We start from the raw sequence: 22,661 nt of genomic DNA on the forward strand, positions 1-22,661 counted from the left end.
ATTCATCCCCTCAAAGGGAATGAATAGGACATCACAGTGAAGAGTGTCAGCCTTCCAAGATGACCAGCCCTCCACACTGTGATGTGGGTTTTAAAAAGTTATCACGTGATGGCCATTCATTGGACTGGAGGGAAGTCTGTAAAAGCCTGAAAGTGTTGTCACAGAGTCAGGACAATTTGGGGAAATGTGAAAACCCTTGAAAAAAATACTAGTTTTCAGAATCAGGGCTGCTATATAATTTGCAGAACCCAGTTCAAAATTAAACGCAGGGCCTCTTGTTCAAAAAGCAGTAAAAAAAAAAAAAAATAGTGCAGTTAAAGCTACTAAAATATAAAGATTTTTCCTTTCAAAATATTTTATTACTTATAATGATAAGTAAGGGGTAATAGTGATACATGAGTAACACCATAAACCTAAAATTGCAAAATAAAATTTTTTTTGTTGTCATAATTTTATATAATACAATAAATAATAATACCTTGTTAATATGATATCTGATCATTAAACTATTCTGGCTTACTTTTTTGAAAATTCATTTATTAAGTCATCAAAACATACTTTCGTCAACTTCATTTCAGTTGACATAATTAAAAGCTATGACAGTCATTCTTGGCAAATGCAAGATCACAAATAATTTTTTATAATTTTTAATTTTGAGGATCTTTCTGCTGGTGCAGTTGTTACTGGAGTTGTTAAGAATATTTTATAGGCCGTCACATTAGAAGAAATTTCTGATAAACTACTTCAAAATATATCAAATATTAGTACATCTAGAGCTGATGATTCTTGTGGAACAATTTTTCTAAAAAGATTTAACTCTTCATACAAACCAATTTCATATGTCTGAATTTAATTTTATATGTAAAGTTATACAGTGACATTTTAATGTTTCCCCTAACATTTTCTGTAACTTGTGGAAGTTGTATAAGAAACTGAGAGACTTCATGATTTGTATATAATTTTTTTTTTTTTAATTTGGTTGAGCCGGGTCTCAGTTGAGGCAAGCGGGCTCCTTAGTTACAGCTCACGGGCTCCTTAGTTGTGGCATTAGAACTCTTAGTTGCAGCGTGCATGGGGGATCTAGTTCCCTGACCAGGGTTCAAACTTGGGCCCCCTGCATTGGGAGCGTGGAGTCTTAACCACTGCACCACCAGGGAAGTCCCTGTATATAATTTTAATAACAACCTGTTTATACATTTGCTTGCTCTATCTTCGATTACAAGGAAAAATTAATTTTAAATTGCCTTCTTCATTAATAATGAAACTTCAGTGAAAATGGAATTCTTTTCTGAAGAATATGATCTTTAAATTTAATTTGTATTTCTAAGCCTGTGAATACTTGCTTTCCAATGCTGCAGCAGTTTTTAAAACCAGAGGTTCTAGCTCTAATGAATTCTGATGACTCCCTGATATGCTTTGTTGCAACATCCATGTGTATGCTTTAGCTTCGTGATAATTTACTGACATCTTACTGTGTGAGTGCTGGCAGTTCCTGTTCCAGACTTAGGCCGCAGAGCTTATATTTGTGTAGATGCCACAGAATGGGCTCTTCCATATGGGGTTCCTTCTCTCACCACGGCCTTGGTGGACTGCTACATTCTTCTACTGCTGCTGATCTGGGCTCAGATCCTGGCCCCTTGCAGCCCCACGGTGTCCCAGATTGCCCAGCCAAATGGGTGCACGCGGGGTGGCCAGGCCAACTGCTCGGCACCCATGCTGCCCACTGCCTGCTGTTCTTGATGGCCAGAGCCTGCTTGCTGCCACCTGGTGTATCTTCTCCGCTCATACACATGCATCATCGGCCCATTGGACTTCTCTTACAAAACAAGTTCAAGGAGAAAATTATTAAGAATTTCAAGATGGCGCGTGCCGGCATTAAAACAAAAGCTGGGTCCATTCTGAGAGCAGGGCTCTGTGTGACTGCACAGGTCACATGCCCATGAGTTCAGCCCTGCCCAGAATACTGATTCTGGCCCCCTCTCCATTTCCCCTTTATTCTATTCTGAATCTTCTTTTCCTTCTCCTTTTACTCTCTTTGTCAAGTACATAGCTACACTTGACTGCAGGCCTGTAATATTGTGCTATAAAAAGAAATACATATTTGGTCTTCATCCAATCCCAGTTCCTGGCACAGAGCTCCTAAAATCCTTGGAATTTCTGAATGATATGGGTGAAAGAAATGTCTTTTATTATTCATAATAAGCCCCTTTCAATCACACCTGAGCAGATGTTAATGAGGTGACTTTTGGAAAGCCCCTAAGGATGGGGGATTAGTTCCAGGGGTACCAACCATGTGCTTAGAGGGTTGGAACTTTCAGCCCTACCCCCTGACTTCTGGAGGGATGGGAGGGGCTGCAGATTGAGTTCAATCACCAACGGCCAATGATTTAATCAATCATGCCTACGTCATGAAGCCGCCATAAAACTCCTAACCAAAGGGGTTCCAAGAGCTTCTAGGTTGGTGCTGGGAGGATGGCAGGCCTGAAGAGGGTATGGAAGCCCTGTACCCCCTTCCACATGCCTTGCCCTATTCATCTCTTCCATCTGACTGCTCCTGAGATGTATCCTTTTATAATAAATAGGTAAAAATAAGTAAAGCACTTTCTGGAGTTCTGTGAGCCATTCTGCCAAATTATTGAACCCAAGGAGGGGGTCATGGGAACCTCTGATTTATATCTGGCAGGTCAGAAATAGTTTCTGAAGTGAGGGCAGTCTGTGGAACTGATCCCCTAACTTGTGGGATGGGACCCTAACTCCAGGTGGATAGTGTCAGAACTGAATAGGGTTCGGTTAGGACACCCAGCTGGTGTCAGAGAATTGGTCAGTGTGGGAAAAACCCCACACCTTTGGTGTCACAAGTGTGAGTGGGAGTAGGTATAGAAGAAAACAGTGTTTACCTGCTGTATAGCCCAAGGAACTCTACGTCACTATGCTGTACAGTAGAAATGAACACAACATTGTAAAACAACTACACCCCGATTAAAAAAAAAAAAAAGGAAGAAAACTGTTTTTTTCTTTTAGGGCCAGTGCTATGCTAGGCACTTTGCATTATCTATTTCACTTCTTCAACGCCTATGGATAGAGGCACTAAGCTGATCCCATTCTACTGCGGAGGAGCTGGGTAGAGCCAGGGTCACACTGGGGCAGAGCCTGAAGCACCATAGTGCACCACCTTCAAAACCCATGCTCTGCTGCGCTCTAGAGCCCGCGAGCCACAACTACTGAGTCCGCATGCCTAGAGCCCGTGCTCCACAACAAGAGAAGCCACTGCAATGAGAAGCCCACGCACCGCAACGCAGAGTAGCTCCCACTCGCTGCAACTAGAGAAAGCCCGCACACAGCAACGAAGACCCAACACAGCCAAAAATAAATAAATAAATTTATAAAAACCAAAAAACCCATTCTCTGGGACTTCCCTAGTGGTCCAGTGGTTAAGACTCCGCACTTCTCCTGCAGGGGGCGCGGGTTTGATCCCTGGATGGGGAACTAAGATCCCGCATGTTGGGCGGTGCGGCCAAAAAAAAAATGCTCTTAGCGACTTTGCTGCTTTTTGTTGAAATATTTTTATATACTTTCAGTAGTTCACATATCCTTAAAGGCTGTTTTATGCAACAATTCCCCCGGCTCTGAATATTTCTGGATCAGCAAAGGCTTCAGCTTTGGTACCCATCCATCCTCTGGGCTTACCCATCTCTGCTGTCTTCCCAAGCCTGTCCCAATACATGTCCTAAAAATGCTACTTCAAACGTTTGAGAGAGCTCCGACAAAACCAAGAGCCTTTTCCTCAAGCTTTTTCCAAAGTCTGCAGGCTTTTCAAGTCACATCAATTGGGTGGTGGCATCGGTTGAGCCCTAGCATCAACATGGCAGACTCCCAGGCCCATCCTTGGCCCTTTTCTCAATCCATACTCGCTTCCTGGGTGAGCCCATCTGGTCTCTTGGCTTTAAATATCCACAGTATACTGACCACACCCAAGTGTACACCCCCAGCTCGGGTCACTTGTAGATCCAAGTGCCTTTACACGGAGATACCCCGTCGACATCTCCCAGTTAACATACTCAAAGCCCAACTCCTGATGTTCCTCCCTGAAACTGATGTTCCTCCCTGAAACCCAGACTCCCCAGCTCAGTGAACGCCGTCTTCCACATGTTCAGGGCGAAATCCTTGGAGCGGTCCTTGGTTCTCCTTTCTGTCATATTTCACATCTGATCATTGGCAAATGCTGTCAGCTCTTCCTAATTCTCCATTTCCACTGTGGCCTCTACTCCAAGCCCTTCTCATCGTTCTCCTGGACTACGGCAGGAGCTGCCCAAATGGCATCCCTGCTTCCATCCTGGCCCCCTCCAGTCTGTTCTCAAAGCCAGCAGCCAAGATATAACTATTCAATATTATCATAATCACTGCTCCCACTATACGGTGCTATAATGTGCCAGAAACTGTTCTAAGTGTTTTCTTTTTATTTATTTATTTATTTATTTATTTATTTATTTATTTATTTATTTATGGCTGTGTTGGGTCTTCGTTTCTGTGCGAGGGCTTTCTCTAGTTGTGGCAAGCGGGGGCCACTCTTCATCGCGGTGCGCAGGCCTCTCACCATCGCGGCCTCTCTTGTTGTGGAGCACAGGCTCCAGATGCACAGGCTCAGTAATTGTGGCTCACGGGCCCAGTTGCCCCGCGGCATGTGGGATCTTCCCAGACCAGGGCTCAAACCCATGTCCCCTGCATTGGCAGGCAGACTCTCAACCACTGCGCCACCAGGGAAGCCCTCTAAGTGTTTTCTTTATATTAACTTTAAATAATCCTCACAATATCCATACAGAGTGAGTACTATTATTATCCTCATTTTACAGATAATGAAACTGAGGCATAGAGAAATTAAATGACTTGTCCAAGAAGGGAGGGATAAATTTGGAACATGGGGTTAATACTACTAAATATAAAATAGATAAACAACAGGGACCTACTGTATAGCACAGGGAACTATATTCAATATCTTGTAATAACCTATAATGGAAAAGAATCTGGAAAAGAATACATGCATACATGTATGTATATATACGTATATATATATACATAAAACTTATCCAAGGTCACCCAGCTAGAAAATGGTGGAATTGGGAATCTAAAGACCAAAGAATTCTTAATCACTAAGCTTTTAAAATACAGGTTAGGGCTTCCCTGGTGGCACAGTGGTTAAGAATCCGCCTGCCAATGCAGGGGACACGGGTTCGAGCCCTGGTCCGGGAAGATCCCACATGCCGCGGAGCAACTAAGCCTGTGCGCCACAACTACTGATCCTGCGCTCTAGAGCCCGTGAGCCACAACTATTGAGCCCGTGTGCCACAACTACTGAGCCTGTGCTCTAGAGCCCGTGCTCCGCAACAAGAGAAGCCACCACAATGAGAAGCCCACGCACTGCAACGAAGACACAATGCAGCCAAAAATAAATTAATTAATTAAAAAATAAAAATAAAAAAAGATAAAATACAGGTTAGCTCATGGTCCTCTTCTGCTCAAGACTCTCCAGAAAGTTTTCCTTTCCTTCTGAGCATAAAAGCCAGAGTCTTTACAATGACCTACATGGCCCCACAGGATCTGCCTCTGCCACTTCTCCCATTGCATGTTCTCCAGCCACACTGGCCTCCTCACTGTGTCTTGAACACACCTAGCACGTTCCTGCCTCAGGGCATTTGCGCTTGCAGTTTCCTCTGCCTGGAATGCTCTTCCCCACTCCAAGTCTCTGCCCACATGACACCTTCTCAATGGCATCTTCCCTAGTCATGCCTTTAAAAACAGCAGTCCCCACCCCCACTTTATTTTCCTCCATAGCACTTTTTACCATTTAACATGTTTGCCTGTTTATTTCTTTACTGTCTGGCTCTCCTCACTGAACGTACATCTCATGAGGGCAGAGATCTTGTCATTGCTCTATCCCAAATACAAAAGTACCTGGCATTACAAAAGAAAGAAAGAGTGGATATATGTATATATATATGTACAACTGATTCACTTTGCTGTACACCTGAAACTAACACAACATTGTAAATCAATTATACTCCAATAAAAATTAAAAAAAAAAAAGGTACCTGGCATAGAGCAGTTAGGTGCTTAATTGAGAATTGTTGAGTTACTGAATTGATCTTCCCACCAAACCTCCACTTTTCTCTGTGTTCACCATCTCAGAAAAAGGTGCCATCAGTCTCCATTTCCTGCCGGGGTGTTATCCGAGATTTATCCCTCTCTGCAGAAATCCACCCCCGGATCTTATTGACTCAACTTCCTAAATATTTTTTAAACCGTCCACTTCCCACCATCCCTTCTGCCACTTCCTTGGTTCTGCCCTTCCACAACAGATGCCAGGAATGCATACAGTAATACACTGAGTTTGCAATTTTGAATTTTTCCGTGTCTTCTCCACCCCTGCCTCTCCCCATCCATCCCCAAGTCCTCCCAACCCCGGGCCCCAGCCTGCTCCTCCTGTCTCAGGAAACCCTCCACCATTGGCCGGTTGCCCGAGCCAGGCACCCGGGAGGAATCCTCAGCTCCCCTCTCTGCCAACCTAAGGCCATTCTTTCTATTTTACCTATTCGGATATTTTGGAAAACTGCCCATTTCCTTTCCTCCTCATGGCCACCATTCTAGTCCAGGCCACCACCCCTGACTTTTATTTGGGTTTTCTTAGCAGCCTCTTAGTCCTGGTCTCCCTGCCTGCTGCCTGGCCTGGGGTGATCTTCCAAAAACACAAGTGCGATCACGTGACTCTCCCACTTAAATGAAGCCCTACTCTTTCCCGTGCACCCTCCCTGACTTGCCATCCCCCACGTCCTGCCACATTCAACTTCAGCCATTGCCCAACACCCCCACAACCCACCCCTTGGTCGTGCTGTTCCCTTGGCCTGAAATGCCTTCTCCCTTCTCTGCCTGCCCAATTCCTCTCCCCTCCTAGACCCAGCTCCAAGGTCACCTCCACTGTGAACTCTTCCCTGACCACACCCTCCCACCTCCCCAGCACTGTGTAATTACCACCTTCCTCACCGGGGGATCGCTCATCCAGTCCTCACGAGCAAGGTCACCTTGGCTGAGATGATTAACAGGCCAAAAAGCAGTTTGGGGGGCCCAAATGGCAAAGGCCTTAGTAAACACCTTCTGTGACTCTGGAACTGTTTCCAGAACCCCAAGGGCAAATGGTAGATGCATATGGCATGAGAAGAGGGAAACGGGACTGGGAAAGAGAAGGAGAAGGGACGAGAACCAACAGATTGGAGCAGATTCTATGTTCTCGTGCTAAAGGCTCTGAAGATGCTACTTCATTTAATCATCATAACATCCCTGGGAGGTAGGGATTTGAAAAACAAAGGAACTGGTGTATAGGATTTCCAAAACTAATAAAGGTAGCATTTCAATAGCTACTTTATTTATTTATTTATTTATTTTTGGCTGTGTTGGGTCTTCATTTCTGTGTGAGGGCTTTCCCTAGTTGCGGCAAGCGGGGGCCGCTCTTCATCGTGGTGCGCAGGCCTTTCACTATCGCGGCCCCTCCCGTTGCGGAGCACAGGCTCCAGACGCGCAGGCTCAGTAGTTGTGGCTCACGGGCCCAGTTGCCCCGCGGCATGTGGGATCCTCCCAGACCAGGGCTCGAACCCGTGTCCCCTGCATTAGCCAGCAGACCCTCAACCACTGCGCCACCAGGGAAGCACCTAAAGGTAGCATTTCAAAGCCGTGGGGGAAAGAAGAGACTCTTCAATAGAAGACTTCAATGTGAAATTGGCTATATACATGGAAACAATCAAGTTGGATCCCTTACACTGCATTAAAACTCCAAATGGAGTAAACACAATCATTTAAGTGATTATTTATGTGGATTTGGGGTAGGGGAGGTCTTTCTCAGCATAACACAGAAGGCAGCCACCAGAAAGGAAAGTACTAAGAGACTTGACTACGTAAAAGTGTAAACGTTTTCTGTCAACAAATTAAGTTAAAATGACAATGGAAAACTGGGAAAAATATTTCCTACATGTTACCAAAGAGAAATATAGGTTCCTAATCTAAACAGACAATTCACATAGGAAGAAATTTAAATGGGCCAGAGTTCAATTTTTCTAGTAATCAGAGAAATATAAATTAAATCATATTGAGGTACCATTTAAAATTTACCAGATCAGGGGCTTCCCTGGTGGCGCAGTGGTTAAGAATCCACCTGCCAATGTAGGGGACACGGGTTCGAGCCCTGGTCTGGGAAGATCCCACATGCCACGGAGCAACTAAGCCCGTGTGCCACAACTACTGAGCCTGCACTCTAAAGCCCGCGAGCCACAACTACTCAAGCCCGTGTACCTAAAGCCTGTGCTCCACAAGAGAAGCCACTGCAATGAGAAGCCCGCACACCGCAAAGAAGAGTAGCCCCTGCTCGCCGCAACTAGAGAAAGCCCGTGCGCAGCAATGAAGACCCAATGCAGCCAAAATAAATAAATTAATTAAAAAAAAAATAAATTTTACTAAATTATCAAACATTCATTTTAATAAAACGAGTGTCATGGGGCACCATGGGAGAATGCATCATAAAACTGCTGATGATAGAAACTGTCATCGTAAAGGTTATAAACATCTTTTGCATTCTAGGGCAGCAGAGGGGATCTGTAAACAGATCCTGTTTACAGAGACGATCCTCCCTTTGTTCTGGATTGTTTTGGAAAGACCACTTTCTTGAGCCCTCTTGGTCAGGCAGCTGTGAAGTAAGAGCCTCCTGCTGTACTTGGGGACGCCCAAAGCCAGCTGCTTTAGACTAAGGTGTTAAGTATTCTATTCAGTTATATAAACTGGGTCAGCTAGTTAAAGAACTTTTTTTCCCCCTTAATCTCGATTTTGGATTGCTCTATGCAGGAGGGTGCAGGAGCAGGAGCTGAAGCAAGCTTTAGACGGGAGGCCAGGATTTCTTCTCCCCTGGGGTGGGGGGCTGTGGAGGTCTGCATGCTGGGCAATAGGGACCCCATCAAGGGCACTGAGCCCCTGCACAGAGGCCAGTGGGGGCTAAGAAGAAAGCAGGCATGTGGCCCCCGTGAAGAATCCCAGACTGTGGACTTACGGTTTATTTTTAATTTTTAAATATTTATTTATTTATTTAGCTGTGCTGGGTCTTTAGTTGCGGCATGTGGACTCTTAGTTATGGCATGAGGGATCTAGTTGCCTGACCAGGGGTCGAACCCGGGCTCCCCTGCATTGGGAGCACGGAGTCTTAACCACTGGACCACCAGGGAAGTCCCTGACCTCCGGTTTAAATCTGCCTTTTGTTCTCCCCAAACCTGCAGCCAGGTTTTGTCAGGTTGGTGGTAGCTGTGTTTTAGGGAATTCAGGGAGGGTGCTGAGCCCAGAGAAACCATCCTGGGAGCTGAAGCCTGGAGATGTCACCAGATGGCAGGAGGTGACCCATTTCTGGGGAGAAGGGCAGTGGTCCAGAGGAAGGGAGGTGGCCGAGGTGACGAGTGGCAACCAGGTCAGAGCAGGAAACAGGAAGCATTGCTTAGAAGTCACTGGCAAAGTGAGCCTTGGAAGGCTTGGTCTCCCGGGCTGACGCTTAGGTGATTTTCACTTCAGTATTATAGAGCAGAGTGGCCCATGGGATGCAGAATCCCAGGACCCCTGGCTGCAGGTTGGAGGCAGGAGAATAGCCCCTTTTATATGCTGGGTGACTGGAAATTGCACCTGCAAACTGGAAGACAACTTTCCAATTGCAGCAAAACCTTTTAAAAGGTTTTGTGCATCCTCTGACCCGACAAAACAGTTTCCTGGAGTTTATCCGAAGGTCAAAGAAAGGTAACTGTACAGCAGGGATCTGTGAACCTGGATGGGGAACAAAAACATGACACCTTTATTTCCAGGAACCTCTCGATGAAATTTAGCACTTCCTTCACTTACAAATATAGGCAGCAAACCACAGTAGAATTAGCCATACCTGCGGCTTTGCCGTCAACAGAAATCACAGCGTTGCAGAAATCAGAGCGTCAGGCACTCATCACCATTTCAGAGTTCCATCATTATTAGCCCCGCTATGGGATCTTGCTATTAAATGCATTCATAAGAAGCACATCCATAACTACAACCCATTTTTTTGCGTTTCATAAGACTTTATTTTTTAGAGCAGTTTTAGGTTTACGTAAAAGTTGAGTGGTGATCATTTTGAAATGTACAGAAATATCGAATCACTATGCTGTGCACCAGGAACTAACATAGTATTGTAGGTCATTATATTTCAAAAACAACCAAACAAACTCATAGAAAAAGAGATCAGATTTGTGGCAGGGGTGGGGGGGGTGGAGAAAGGGGGAATTGGATGAAGGTGGTCAAAAGTACAAACTTCCAGTTATAAGATAAATAAGTACTAGGGATGTAATGCACAACCTGATAAATATAATGAACGCTGCTGTATGTTACATATGAAGTTTTTAAGGAAGTAAATCCTAAGAGTTCTCATCACAAGGAAAACAACTTTTTTCTATTTTTAAAATTTTGTATCTATATGAGATGATGGATATTCACTAAACTTACTGGGGTCATCATTTCATGATGTATGTAAGTCAAATCACTATGTTGTACAATTTAAACTTATACAGTGCTGTGTGTCAATTATATCTCAGTAAAGCCGACAGAAAATAAAATTGAGCAGGAGGGAATTCCCTGGTGATCCAGTGGTTAGGACTTGGCGCTTTCACTGCCAAGGGCCCGGGTTCAGTCCCAGGTTGGGGAACTAAGATCCCACAAGCCACGCTGTGTGGCCAAAAAAAAAAAAAATTAAAATTGAGCAGGAAGGGACTTCCCTGGTGGTGCAGTGGTTAAGAATCCGCCTGCCAATGCAGGGGACACAGGTTCGAGCCCTGGTCTGGGAAGATCCCACATGCCACGGAGCAACTAAGCCCGTTAGCCGTAACTACTGAGCCTGCGCTCTAGAGCCTGTGAGCCACAACTACGGAGCCCACGCGCCTCAACGAAGAGTAGCCCCCGCTTGCCGCAACTAGAGAAAGCCTGTGTGCAGCAACGAATACCCAACACAGCCAAAAATAAATAAATTAATAAATTAGTTTTTTTTAAAGTGTTAAAAAAAATTGAGCAGGAAATACAGAAAGTTCCCACATACTTCTCGTCTCACTGCCCCCAGAGTTTACCCTATTATTAATGTCCTGCATTACTGATACATTTGTTACCATTGATAAACCAATAATGATGCATTATTATTACTACTTTTAAAAAATGTATCTTGTTGAAGTACAGTTGATTTACAATGTTGTGTTAATTTCTACTGTACAGCAAAGTGATTCAGTTATACATATATATATATTCTTTTTCATATTCTTTTCCATTATGGTTTATCACAGGATATCAAATATAGTTCCCTGCTCTATACAGTAGGACCTTGTTGTTTACCCATTCCATATATAATAGTTTTCATCTGCTAACCCCAAACTCCCAATCCTTCCCTCCCCCACCCCCCTTCTCCCTTGGCAACCACAAGTCTGTTTTCTATGTCTGTGAGTCTGTTTCTGTTTCATAGATAAGTTCATTTGTGTTATATTTTATTTTATTTATTTAAAAAAAATAAATTTATTTATTTAATTTATTTATTTTTTTGGCTGCATTGGGTCTTCATTGCTGCACGCGGGCTTTCTCTAGTTGTGGTGAGCAGAGGCTACTCCTCATTGTGGTGTGCAGGCTTCTCATTGCGGTGGCTTCTCTTGTTGCGGAGCACGGGCTCTAGGCATGCGGGCTTCAGTAGTTGTGGCTCGCAGGCTCTAGAGCACAGGCTCAGTAGTTGTAGCACACGGGCTTAGTTGCATCATGGCATGTGGGATCTTCCCGGACCAGCGCTCGAACCTGTGTCCCCTGCATTGGCAGGCAGATTCTTTACCACTGCGCCACCAGGGAAGCCCTGTGTTATATTTTAGATTCCACATATAAGTGGTATCATATGGTATTTATCTTTCTCTTCCTGACTTACTTCACTTAGTATGATAATCTCTAGGCCCACCCACGTTGCTGCAAATGTCATTATTTCAATTTTTTTTATGGCTGAGTAGTATTTCATTGTATATATGAATGATACATTACTCTTAACTAAATCCACAGTTTACATCAGGGTTCACTCTTTATGTTGCACATTCTATGGGTTTTGACAAATGCATAATGTCACGTGTCCACCATTACAGTACCATATAGAATATTTACATTGCCCTAGAAATGCCCTGTGCTTCACCTACTCCTCCCTTCCTCTCTCTTCCTGAACCCCTGGAACCACTGATTTTTTACTGTGTCTAGTTTTGCCTTTTCCAGAATGTCATATAGCTGGTATCATACAGCATGTGGCCTTTTCAGACTGGCTTCGTTACTTAATATGCAGTTAAGGTTACTCCACGTCTTTTCATGAAGCTTAATAGCTCTTTTTTTTTTTTTTTTTTTTGGCCATGTTGTGCGGCTTGCAGGATCTTAATTCCTTGACCAGGGATTAAACCCCGGGCCACAGCAGTGAAAAATGAAGAGTCCTGACCACTGGACTGCCAGGGAAGTCCCAATAGCTCATTTCTTTTTATCTCTGGTAATATTTCATTGTCTGGATTCCCACAGTTCTTTATCCATTCATCTACTGAAGAATATCTTGGTTGCTTCAGTTTTGGCAATCATGAATAAAGCTTCTATAAACATCCATGTGCAGGTTTTTGTGTGGATGTAATTTTCAACTCATTTAGATAAATACTAAGGTGCGCAATTGCTGGATCATATGGTGAAACTATGTTTAACTCTGTAAGAAACCACCAAACTGTCTTCCAAAGTGTCTGTGCCGTTTTGCATTCCCACCAGCAATGAAGGAAAATTCCTCTTGTTCTACATCCTTGCGAGCATCTGGTGGTGTCAGTGTTTTGGATTTTAGACATTCTAATAGGTATGTAGTGGTACCTCATTGTTGTTTAATTTGCAGTTCCCCAAAGACATGTGGAGCATCTTTTCATATGCTTATTTGCCATTTCTGCTCCTGGTTTAATCACAAGCTTAGGTGATGCCTTCTGTAGGAAGGCTATCCTCCCCCACTGTTATCAGTTAGCCTTTGCTGTGTAACACACTATTCCAAAACTCAGTAGTTTATTTATTTATTTTTAATATTTATTTCTATTTATTTATTTATTTGGTTGTGCCGGGTCTTAGTTGCGGCAGGCGGGCTCCTTAGTTGAGGCTCCAGGGCTCCTTAGTTGCAGCACGTGGGCTCCTCAGTTGCGGCATGTGAACTCTTAGTTGCGGCATGCATGCGGGATCTAGTTCCCTGGCCAGGGATCGAACCCGGGCCCCCTGCCTTGGGAGCGCGGAGTCTTAGCCACTGCTCCACCAGGGAAGTCCCAAAACTCAGTGGTTTAAAATAAACTCACGCATCTGTGGGTGTTGCAGGGTTCAGCTGATTGCGGCTGGGTGGGGCTGGGTGGGGCTGGGTGCTTCAGGCCACACCCAGCCTGAAGACCCATGGGCTGCTCTGTTCCACGGGTCTCACACCTTCTTTGGACCGCTGTAGCCCAATTTAAAAATATATTTTGATAAATGTGTTTCAGGATAATTGGTTTCCTTTGCAAACTTTGGTATATTATTTTACGCATTTTAAAATATTATTTTTGGGTGGTGGGAGGCTTCTCCTGGTGGCCAGAGGCTCTCTTGCATAGAGAAGTTTAAGAAATCTTGGTCTACAGGGATACACCATGCAACCTGAAGTTGAATCCTGAGAAGCAGGAAACAACCAAGACATCATGCAAGGGAAACTGGTTAATTAATCTTGGTTGTATCTTTACAATGGAATACCATGAGGGAAATAAGAACTTTATTGTAGAAGAATAATGAAATAAAACATTAAAATTATATTCAGTGAAAAAAACAGGTTATAAAGTAATATGTACAGTGCTATCCAACCGCTTCCCTGTACCCCTGGTACCTGCTGACCTGCTTTTGGTGACTATAGTTTTGCCTAAGAATTACTCATTAAAGAAAATAAACAATTGATGAGATGTTTAGAGAAGTTAGCTGAATTCCCTAAGGTTGGGCACCTCCTCCGGGAAGCCTTTTGGATTCTCCATCCTCTTTATTCCTCCCCGCCCCCACCCCATCCAGCATGTCTGTCCTTCTACGCCAAACCCAGGGTGTGTTTTTACTAATCACTGATTCAGGTTCATCTCTCTCTCTCCATTTGCTCCTCAAGGGCAGGGGCTCCATGTTACTTACCTTTCAACCTCCAGCACCTTCTATAGCAGCAACAAGGCCATTTATGGAGTACTCATTGGGTGCCGGATGCATGCAAAACTCCTTACTGATGTCTATTCTATCTTTCCAGCAGTACTGAAAAGAGGATGGTAAAAATCCTTCCATTTAACTGACGAGACAAAGAAAGCTCAGAGAGGTTAAGCAACTCATCTGAGGTCACACAGTAAAGGGCTGAGCTGGGACTTGAACCAGGTCTGTCCGTGTCCAGAGTCGTGCATATACCGCCCTCTCTAAGGGTCTGATGCATGGTAGGTGCTAGGTAGGTATTTGTTGAATGAGTGGCTGGATGGAGGGCCACGCAGCGAGCAGTGCTCTAGCTGAGACTCAAACGCCGGTCTTTCTTTTTCCACAGCCCTCTGGAGGCTCAGGAAAGACACCTTTTGCCCTTTTCTTTGTCAGCTCTGACCGTCTTCCAGCAAACTCCCCTTCCTTTGGGCTCCTGAAGCCTGGGGTGGGCACTGTGGGTCTGGGGTGCTCAGGGAGGGGTCTGGAGTGCCGGAAAGGAGAGGCCTTGTCTCCAGGAGCTGCCAGGTGGGGAAACAGCCTGCCTGGCAGATGGGCAGCCTGGTGGCACCGGGCTGGACTCAAGGAGGACCTGCTTCCCTCGGATGGCTCGGAAGCCAGGAGTCTCCACAGACAGAGCTGAGGGGCAGATGCAGGAGGGAGGTCACGACTGGGCCCTGGGGGAGGGGGCTGGCCAGAGGAGTCCCCCGCACAGATATCCTCCAGAGGGTTGAGCCACAGGAGGCAGGGACAGGAGCCACAGGACATGGTGTTGTCCGCGAGAACCCGACCATGGTCAGGAGCTGGAACCGAGCCGGGGAAGGATTCCCAGCCTTGGTCATGCTGCTGGCTGGGGGCCGGGGCACATTCCTGCTGGAGCCGGCTTCCTCTTGTCACGCTGGGCCATTTCCAGGGGTTGGCAGGGACCAGAGGAAGTCAGATCCACCTGGGGCTCTGAGGGGCCTGCGTTCACATCCTGGCTGTGCCACATTCTAGCTGTCGCTTCAACTCCCTGGGCCTCAGTCTCCCTCTCTGTAATAAGAGCACCACCTTGCCTTTCCCAGTTTGGACATCTTTGTATACATTCCCCCGTGTGTTGTGAACCCACGACAACACTGTGAAGTAGGTATTACAGCTCCACTTTAGAGAGGAATTCACACTGTCATATTGGATTAGAGGCCCACCTGACTCCAGTATGATCACATATTAACATATTACATCTGGGACTTCCCTGGTGGTCCAGTGGTTAAGACTCCGTGCTTCCACTGCAGGGGGCGTGGGTTCGATCCCTGATTGGGGAACTAAGATCCCACATGCCATGCAGCACAGCCAAAACAAAACAAAAAAAACCATATTACATCTGCAATGACCTATTTTCAAATAAGGTCACATTCTGAGGTATTGGGGGTTAGGACTTCATGAATCTGAGAAGACACAATTCAACCCATAACAACACTGTCACGAAGTAGGGGGTCACAAAGACAGCCCTTGAGGCAAAGGACCTCCACTGCTTCTTAGCTGTGTGACCTTGGGCAAGTGACCTAACTTCTCTGGGCCTCAGTTTTCATGACTGTAAAATAGGGATTGTGCATATCATTGACAGACGGCTCCAGCTGCTGCCTTTCCAGATCCACCCTCATGTTCCTGCCAAGGTTGCAGGAATGGGCTATTCCCAACTAGTGACTGAGCAGAGGGGAGCTAACTTGGGCTGGTCCCCACGAGACACAGGACGCCTTTAACCAGGACTTTCCAGGTCACCTGACTGACACTTTCCTATGACTGCACTACCTGCCATCTGAGACCCTTCTTACTCAACCCCCCACCCCCCACCCCCAGGAGTCAGACTTTCAGACCTGCATCATGGTCCGATGGCATATCCCAGACAGGGGTAATAGTAACACATTCCACAGGAGTGGTTATGACAACCCTGCACACGAAGTAATACGCTTAAAGCACTGAGAAAAGTGCTTGGCACTTGGTACGTGCTCAATAAAAGTTCATTCATTCACAAAGCATTTATTTAGTGTCTCTATGTGCTAAACACTGGGGTTGCAGAGATGAGTAAAACCTAGTTCCTGCTTTCAAAGAGGTCACAGCATCTTTGCAGAGGTAAACCAAAGTGAAGATAGCAGTAGCGCACAGAGAAATTGAGAGCACGACATGGGGGTGAGCATTCTGGAAATGATCTTAAAGGAGTAATTCAGGGGAAAGTAAAGCTGCAAACGTGAGGATGCCCGGGGCTTTCTCCACCACCCACAATCCACCCTGCACCCAGGAATCACAGAGATCAGAACGATCATCCTCAAATCCAGATCTGACCACATCCTTCCCCAGCTGCCAGGCACCTGGAGGCCCCCAGACACTTACGGTTCACGAAGCACCGCTGGTCCTGCCCCCGCCTCTGCTCCAGCTTTGGCTCAGCCTCACCAACACTGAAGCCAAACAGACCATCGCTGCTTCAGGCTTTAGCTGCCGCCTTTCTTTCTCTACCAGTTGTATGCTCTTGCAGGTACCTCTGCCTGGAACACCCTTCCCTTCCATATCATTTGACCACCTCCTATGAGGCCTCAGCTAAGATGTCACTTCCTCTGGGAAGCCTTCCCTGATTTCCTAAGTCAGAGGAGGTGGCCCTCTTCTGGGTCCCCTAGCCCCATGCTAGCCCTGTCACATTGCTCTGCCAGGATCTGCTTCCTTGTCTGTTTCCTTGCAGGACTGTGAGTTCCTTGAGGGCAGGAACTGTGTTTACATTTCTATTTTTAATTTTTTATGAAAAATTTCAAACATACACAAAAAAGGGAGAGAACAGCACCATAAAATCCCATTCACCCATCACCCCAGATTATACTGATTTTGTCCCATTGGTTCTATCTCTCTCCCCTTTTCTTTGTTTTCTTTTTTCCCCGTTTGCTAAAATTGTAAAGCAAGTCATTCCCTCCCCCCCTCCATGTATTTCACTGTGCTTCTCTAAGAAATTTAATGAATAGTTTTTAATCATACGAATGACTGCTGCCAAGCTGTTTATAATAGCCCCCAACTGGAAACACACTTATCAGCTAACATTTGAAAATGAGGGGGTTCCCAAAGGACTCTGATGCCTCCTTTCAGATGGTCAGTATGAAGACCACACAGCCCCATGGCAAAATGCTTGTGACCAAGAAAAGCCCAGAAAGGCAGAGAGCCCAGTCCAAGGTGGTGTCTGCATTCTCTTTTGGCAACCAGGCCAAAATATCTGCCTGGGTTCCCAGCCAGAATGGAGAAGGCAGAAAGGAAGGTGAGGATGAGGGTGGTGGGATGTGGGCGAATATGCTATTCTTTCTTCCAAATATTCTTCAGCGTCTTTAACAGCACCTTTCCAAGCTGTTACCTGCAAACCAGACTCGCTGCGGGGCTGTGTGTGAGGCTGAACAAAGGACTGATGGCATCTGCTGGCTCCATGGGGAGCTGGCTGGAGCCACAGAAAGCCTTGCTGCAGACCTCATGACAAAGGGCGGATCCAACCCCCAGGCACAGACAGCCCTTCTCAGTTCCCAGAAGGTGGCCAACGAGCTGCACGGCTGTTTGTTCTGCACGGCTGTTTGTTCTTCTGCTGTTGGGCGTTTGGAAAGGCCACGGTGTGGTGGCACGGAGTCATCTGATGTCCCGGGCCACGTGTGTGTTTCACAGTGCATCGGGGCCCTTGTCCCGCCAGATGGCCTGCCCACCTGGGCACCTGCAGCTTGCTCTGGCTGTTTAAACAGTTATCAAGGTCAGCAGTTGTGACATCTTTGTTCCTCTGGCAGAAGCACGACTTGGACTGATGGCAAACCCTGACCCACAGGGTTGTCCTGGGGAAAACAGGATCCACTTTACAGCTTGCTTCCCAGGCACGGTGACCCCAGAGGAGAAGGGGGCCTGTCCCCAGTGGACTTCCTTGGATCCACCCCTACCCCTTGGGAGCTCAGTGTCCTGCAAACAGGAGGCACTGACTTAATGCTTGTTCTCCCGAGTGCCATGCTGAGCCCAGTGTCTTTTTGCTCCCTGGAAAATCAGACTCGAGGAATTTTGGAAAAAAGACTCATCATAGTGCATTGGTTAGGGGGTCAGGGGTGGAAAGAGGCATTGGGGGGTTATCTAGAAGCCCCAAGTCTAGTCCCAGCTCCCCTGTAAGTCACTTGGGGACCTTGGGACTGCCTGCCCCCCACTTGCCTCATCTCCCAATGTATCCATTCATCTCCATCTGACTCTTCAACCAATCTGATGCCACACACGGTCACTGAGCAGCTTCCCCAGGGCCTGCGAGGAGACCCAGAGCTGAACCGCCATAGTTCCTGTCCTCGGAAAGGTCACTCCAAACAATAACTGTGGTTTTAAATGATCAAAAAATGACTGAGGGAGTGATTCTTGGTGAGGGAATTGATGGGGTTCAGGGCAGGCCACCCCCAAACATGCCACTCTGGCATACTGATTATTCTGAATTAAAGCTTCTTGGGAAACAGCCAGTGCGAGAACACGCTGACCCTCCTTTGTCCCCCTGAAAAAGCAGGAAAAAAATCTCCCATGTGAAGATACCCTCTACCAGGAGGAGAGGAGGCATCCTTATCGCCAGAGATAGGAAATTCAAGGTCTCGAGGCCAAGAAGGCTGTATAAACAAACTTTGTTACTTCTTCATTAATTTGCTGCCCCAAACAAAAAGGCTTCCGTTTTGTCAAATCTTCACAAGTAATTGTTTCTTTGCCTACAAGGTATAAAAGCTGGCTGCTTTAGTCACTCCTTTGAGCTTCATATGTTTGGGGCTCCTGTACGTTTGAAATTAAATTTGATTGTTTTTCTCCCGTTGATCTGTCTTATGCCAATTTAATTATATTAGACCAGCCAAAGAGAACCTAGAAGGGCAGAGGGAAATTTTTCCTCCCCTACAGGATCAAGAAAAATGTCAAGGGCTTTCATTTGCTAAGGGCCTTGAAGATGGAGCAGAAGTTCACCGGGCAGGCAAGTGTGGGAACCACAGGGACAAAGACGGAGGCAGGAAACATGTGGTTGTCTGAGAAACTTGAAGAAGTTATGCCAAGGCTTAGCTGGGAAGGGCCTTGGCAGGTCTGCTTACTTCACAGATTGCCAGGAAAGGCCTTGGCGTCTCCTACTAACGTGTTTTTACCCACAACAGCAGGACACTTCTGACACCAAGTGTGTGGGTTCCCCCAGCCAGCAATTCTCCAGTTCTCTGCAGACACCAATGGGGCGCCCTGTAATTTAATTCATTCTAATGTTAACCACCTGGAGTCAGTGCAGACCCCACGGGTTAAGGGTCGAGTACACAAGACCGTCCCCCTCTTCAGTTGCAAGTAGAGGGTCCTCAGGTTACCCACATTTCTGTACAATTTGGCTACAAATCAGGGATTCCCTCCACCCCCTCCTCACCTTTCATAATTTGCTGTAACAGCTCACATAACTCAGGGAAACACCCTACTTCTGCCGGTTTATTACAAAGGATACAAACAGCTACAAGAAGAGGGACATAGGGTAAGATCTGGTAGGGTCCACAGAGGACAGAGCTTCTGTCCCCATGGAGGTTGGGGTGTACCACGCTCCCAGGAAGTGAATGTACTCACAACCCAGAAGCTCTCCAAACCCCTTCGTTTAGGGTTTTTATGGAGGTTCCATTACACAGGCATGATTGATGAAATCACTGGCCACTGGTGATTAACTCAATTTCCAGCCCCTCTCCCCTCCCCGGGGCAGGGGAGGGGGGCACTGAAAGTTCCAATCCTCTAATCACAAGGTTGGTCCCTCTGCGATTAACCCCCAACCTGAAGTTATCTAGGGGCCTCCAGACACCAGTCATTCATTAACCGTAAACTCCAGTACAGTGGAAAGCTGCTTGTTATGAAAAACAAAAGATGCTCCTATCACCTCTGTCAGGAAATTTCAAAACCCTTTCAGAAGCTCTGCGCTAGGAACTGGGACGAACACGAAATATACATTTCTTATTATATCACAACATCGCAGAGTCAGGAGACCTGAGTTCAAAATCCTGACATTTCTATGTTGGATGACTTGCTGAATTGGAGTTCCCCGCTTTATAAATTAGGATGATTACAATACCTATCTCACCAGGTTGGAGTGAGAAGTAAATAAGTGTATGATGAAAAAACATCCAACAAGTTCCTGGCATCCAGTAGGTGCTCAATGCGTGTTTATTCTCTTTTAAAAAATTAAAGTTTACTCTGAATGTAATAAACATCAGCACCTACCACAGGTCAGGTCTTCCCGTGGCATCTCATTTAATCCTTGCAGTCATTCTGCCAGGTAGGTTATCACTCTCATTCTACAGAGGAAGATACTGAGGCTCAGAGAGGGCAGGTGGCTTGTTCAAGGTCACACAGGTGACAGGATATGGAGCCGGAATTAGAATGGAGTGGGCTGGACTCCAAATCTTAATTCTTTCCAGACTCTTCCTCAACAGACAAACCACCAGGCCTCAGCAACCCCCTTCATGGCAGAGACTGCACATAAGCTCCTGGTATCCATTTCCCAATCCTTTTTCAGTAACAGAAACTGTAGTTGGTCACTTTGTAGCTCAGTCCAAAGCCTTCATTTCCTGACCTCCCTTTCAGTGAGATATGGCCATGGGGCTAGGTTACAGCCATTGAGATGTAAGGAGAAGCATTATGAGGAACCTCTGAAGTCTCCTTAAAAGGGAAGGGAGATTGCTTGCAAGTAAATGTTGATTTGAAAAAAAAAAAAAAGGAGGAAGCAAATGCCATCTTCCTACCTTTCTCTTTCCTTCCTGCTGGATGAACTCAGACTAAATGACTGGAGCTCAAGCAGTCATCTTGGGCCATGTGGAGCTATGCTGGTAGGACAGCAAGATGGTGAATCACCATCCCACTCCTAGACTGCCTCCCTCTTCCCTCTTCTGAGTATCAGCTCTTCTCTATTAAGCCTTTCCTTCAGCATTTAAACAGGCTCAAGTTTCTCCCAACCTAAAAGAAAAAACTCTTCTCAAACCCACGTTCCCTCCCACCAACTGGGAAGAACCACCTATTCTCAAGGTCTTTGTGTCTCCATTTCCCAGCCACTCCTCAACTCACTGCATCTGGGTTTCTGTACTACCATTCTATCCGAATTGCCTGGGCCAAGGGCCTCCGGACGGCTAAATCTAACAGGCTTTCTTCGGTTACCTCCTAACTGGATCTCTCAAAAGCATGTCATGTTGCTGCCCGTGCCCTCCTCATCTTGGGTTCTGTGCCACCTCTGCTCCTCCTGCCTCTCCAGCTGGTCACTCTCTGTTGGCTTTGCTTACTAACCCGCTGCTCTGAGCGCTAGTCTTCTCTAAGGAATGATCTGACTTCTTTTCTTGCATGTCTCAAAAGCAACTCAAACTCAACATATCCAGGGAATTCCCTGGCGGTCCAGTGGTTAGGACTCTGCGCTTTCACTGCCGAGGGCCGGGGTTCAATCCCTGGCCGGGCGACTAAGATCCCACAAGCCACGCTGCGCAGCCAAAAAAACCCCAACATGTCGAAAATGAACATTCTCCCTCTCCTCACACCTGGCTGTTCTTGCCAGAAATCTGGGAGAATCTGACACATCTCTTCCCATCATCACCCACAACCAATCCATGGTCAAGCCCTGACGATTTCATCTCCTAAATAAAGTTCACCGACCGCCATCAGCTGACACAAACCGCTCTTGGGACTGTTGCCTGGATCCAGTACAACAGTCCCCTAATTGGTCTTTCTGTCTCCACGCCAATCCTCTTCTAAACACCAGTTTTGTACACAGTAGTCAAAGGGATCTTTCTACCAACAGGGTCATGTCAATGGCTTGCTCAGAAGTCAACAACTTTCCTTTGTCCTCCAGACAAATAGCCCAACTCCTGCCTGGGGCTAGCAAGGTCAGAGCCTGCCCCCTACCCTCTTCACCTCACTCCCCCTCCATCTCTGTTCCAGCCACAGCGGCCTTCGGTGACACCCATGCTTCCTGAACCCACCCGCTCCCTTTCCTCGTGCCTTGTGCACTAGCTGTCCCCTCCTGCCCTTCCTTGTCGCCAGTTACCTGCCACACTGCCACGCCTGCCACATCCATAAACTCCCTTCCCAGTAAGCAGCACCATTCGAAATGACTTACGGATGTAAATGTTGTCCTCCCCAATTAAAATGTTAGCTTTTGGAGGGCCTGTCTTGCTTCCTGCTTCACCCCAAAGGGCCAGGCACAGTCACCCAATGAATATTTATTGAGTGAATGAATAATTCGCCCTCTCCCGCCCCCATAGTGCTCATAAAGTACCCTAATCCAGGGTCTTAGGAGCCCCACCTGAAAGGGATCCTGGAGAAAGTTCGTAAATAAAGATGAAGAAGGGCAACCACATAAGGAAGCCGTCCTTCCCTTTATCTTT

General features: G+C 46.3%; 1 long non-coding RNA gene across 1 annotated transcript; it reads right to left on the reverse strand.

Moving 5' to 3' along the window:
- Positions 1-4,453: 4,453 nt before the first annotated feature.
- Positions 4,454-22,654, reverse strand: LOC309610249. Its single transcript, XR_014233800.1, has 3 exons — positions 22,580-22,654; positions 14,242-21,246; positions 4,454-9,837 (listed from the first exon to the last, which is right to left on the reverse strand). It is a non-coding gene; the product is annotated as an uncharacterized lncRNA (long non-coding RNA).
- Positions 22,655-22,661: the final 7 nt, after the last annotated feature.

Source organism: Balaenoptera borealis, assembly GCF_965194805.1.
Source record: "Balaenoptera borealis genome assembly, chromosome: 13".
NCBI lineage: Eukaryota > Metazoa > Chordata > Mammalia > Artiodactyla > Balaenopteridae > Balaenoptera > Balaenoptera borealis.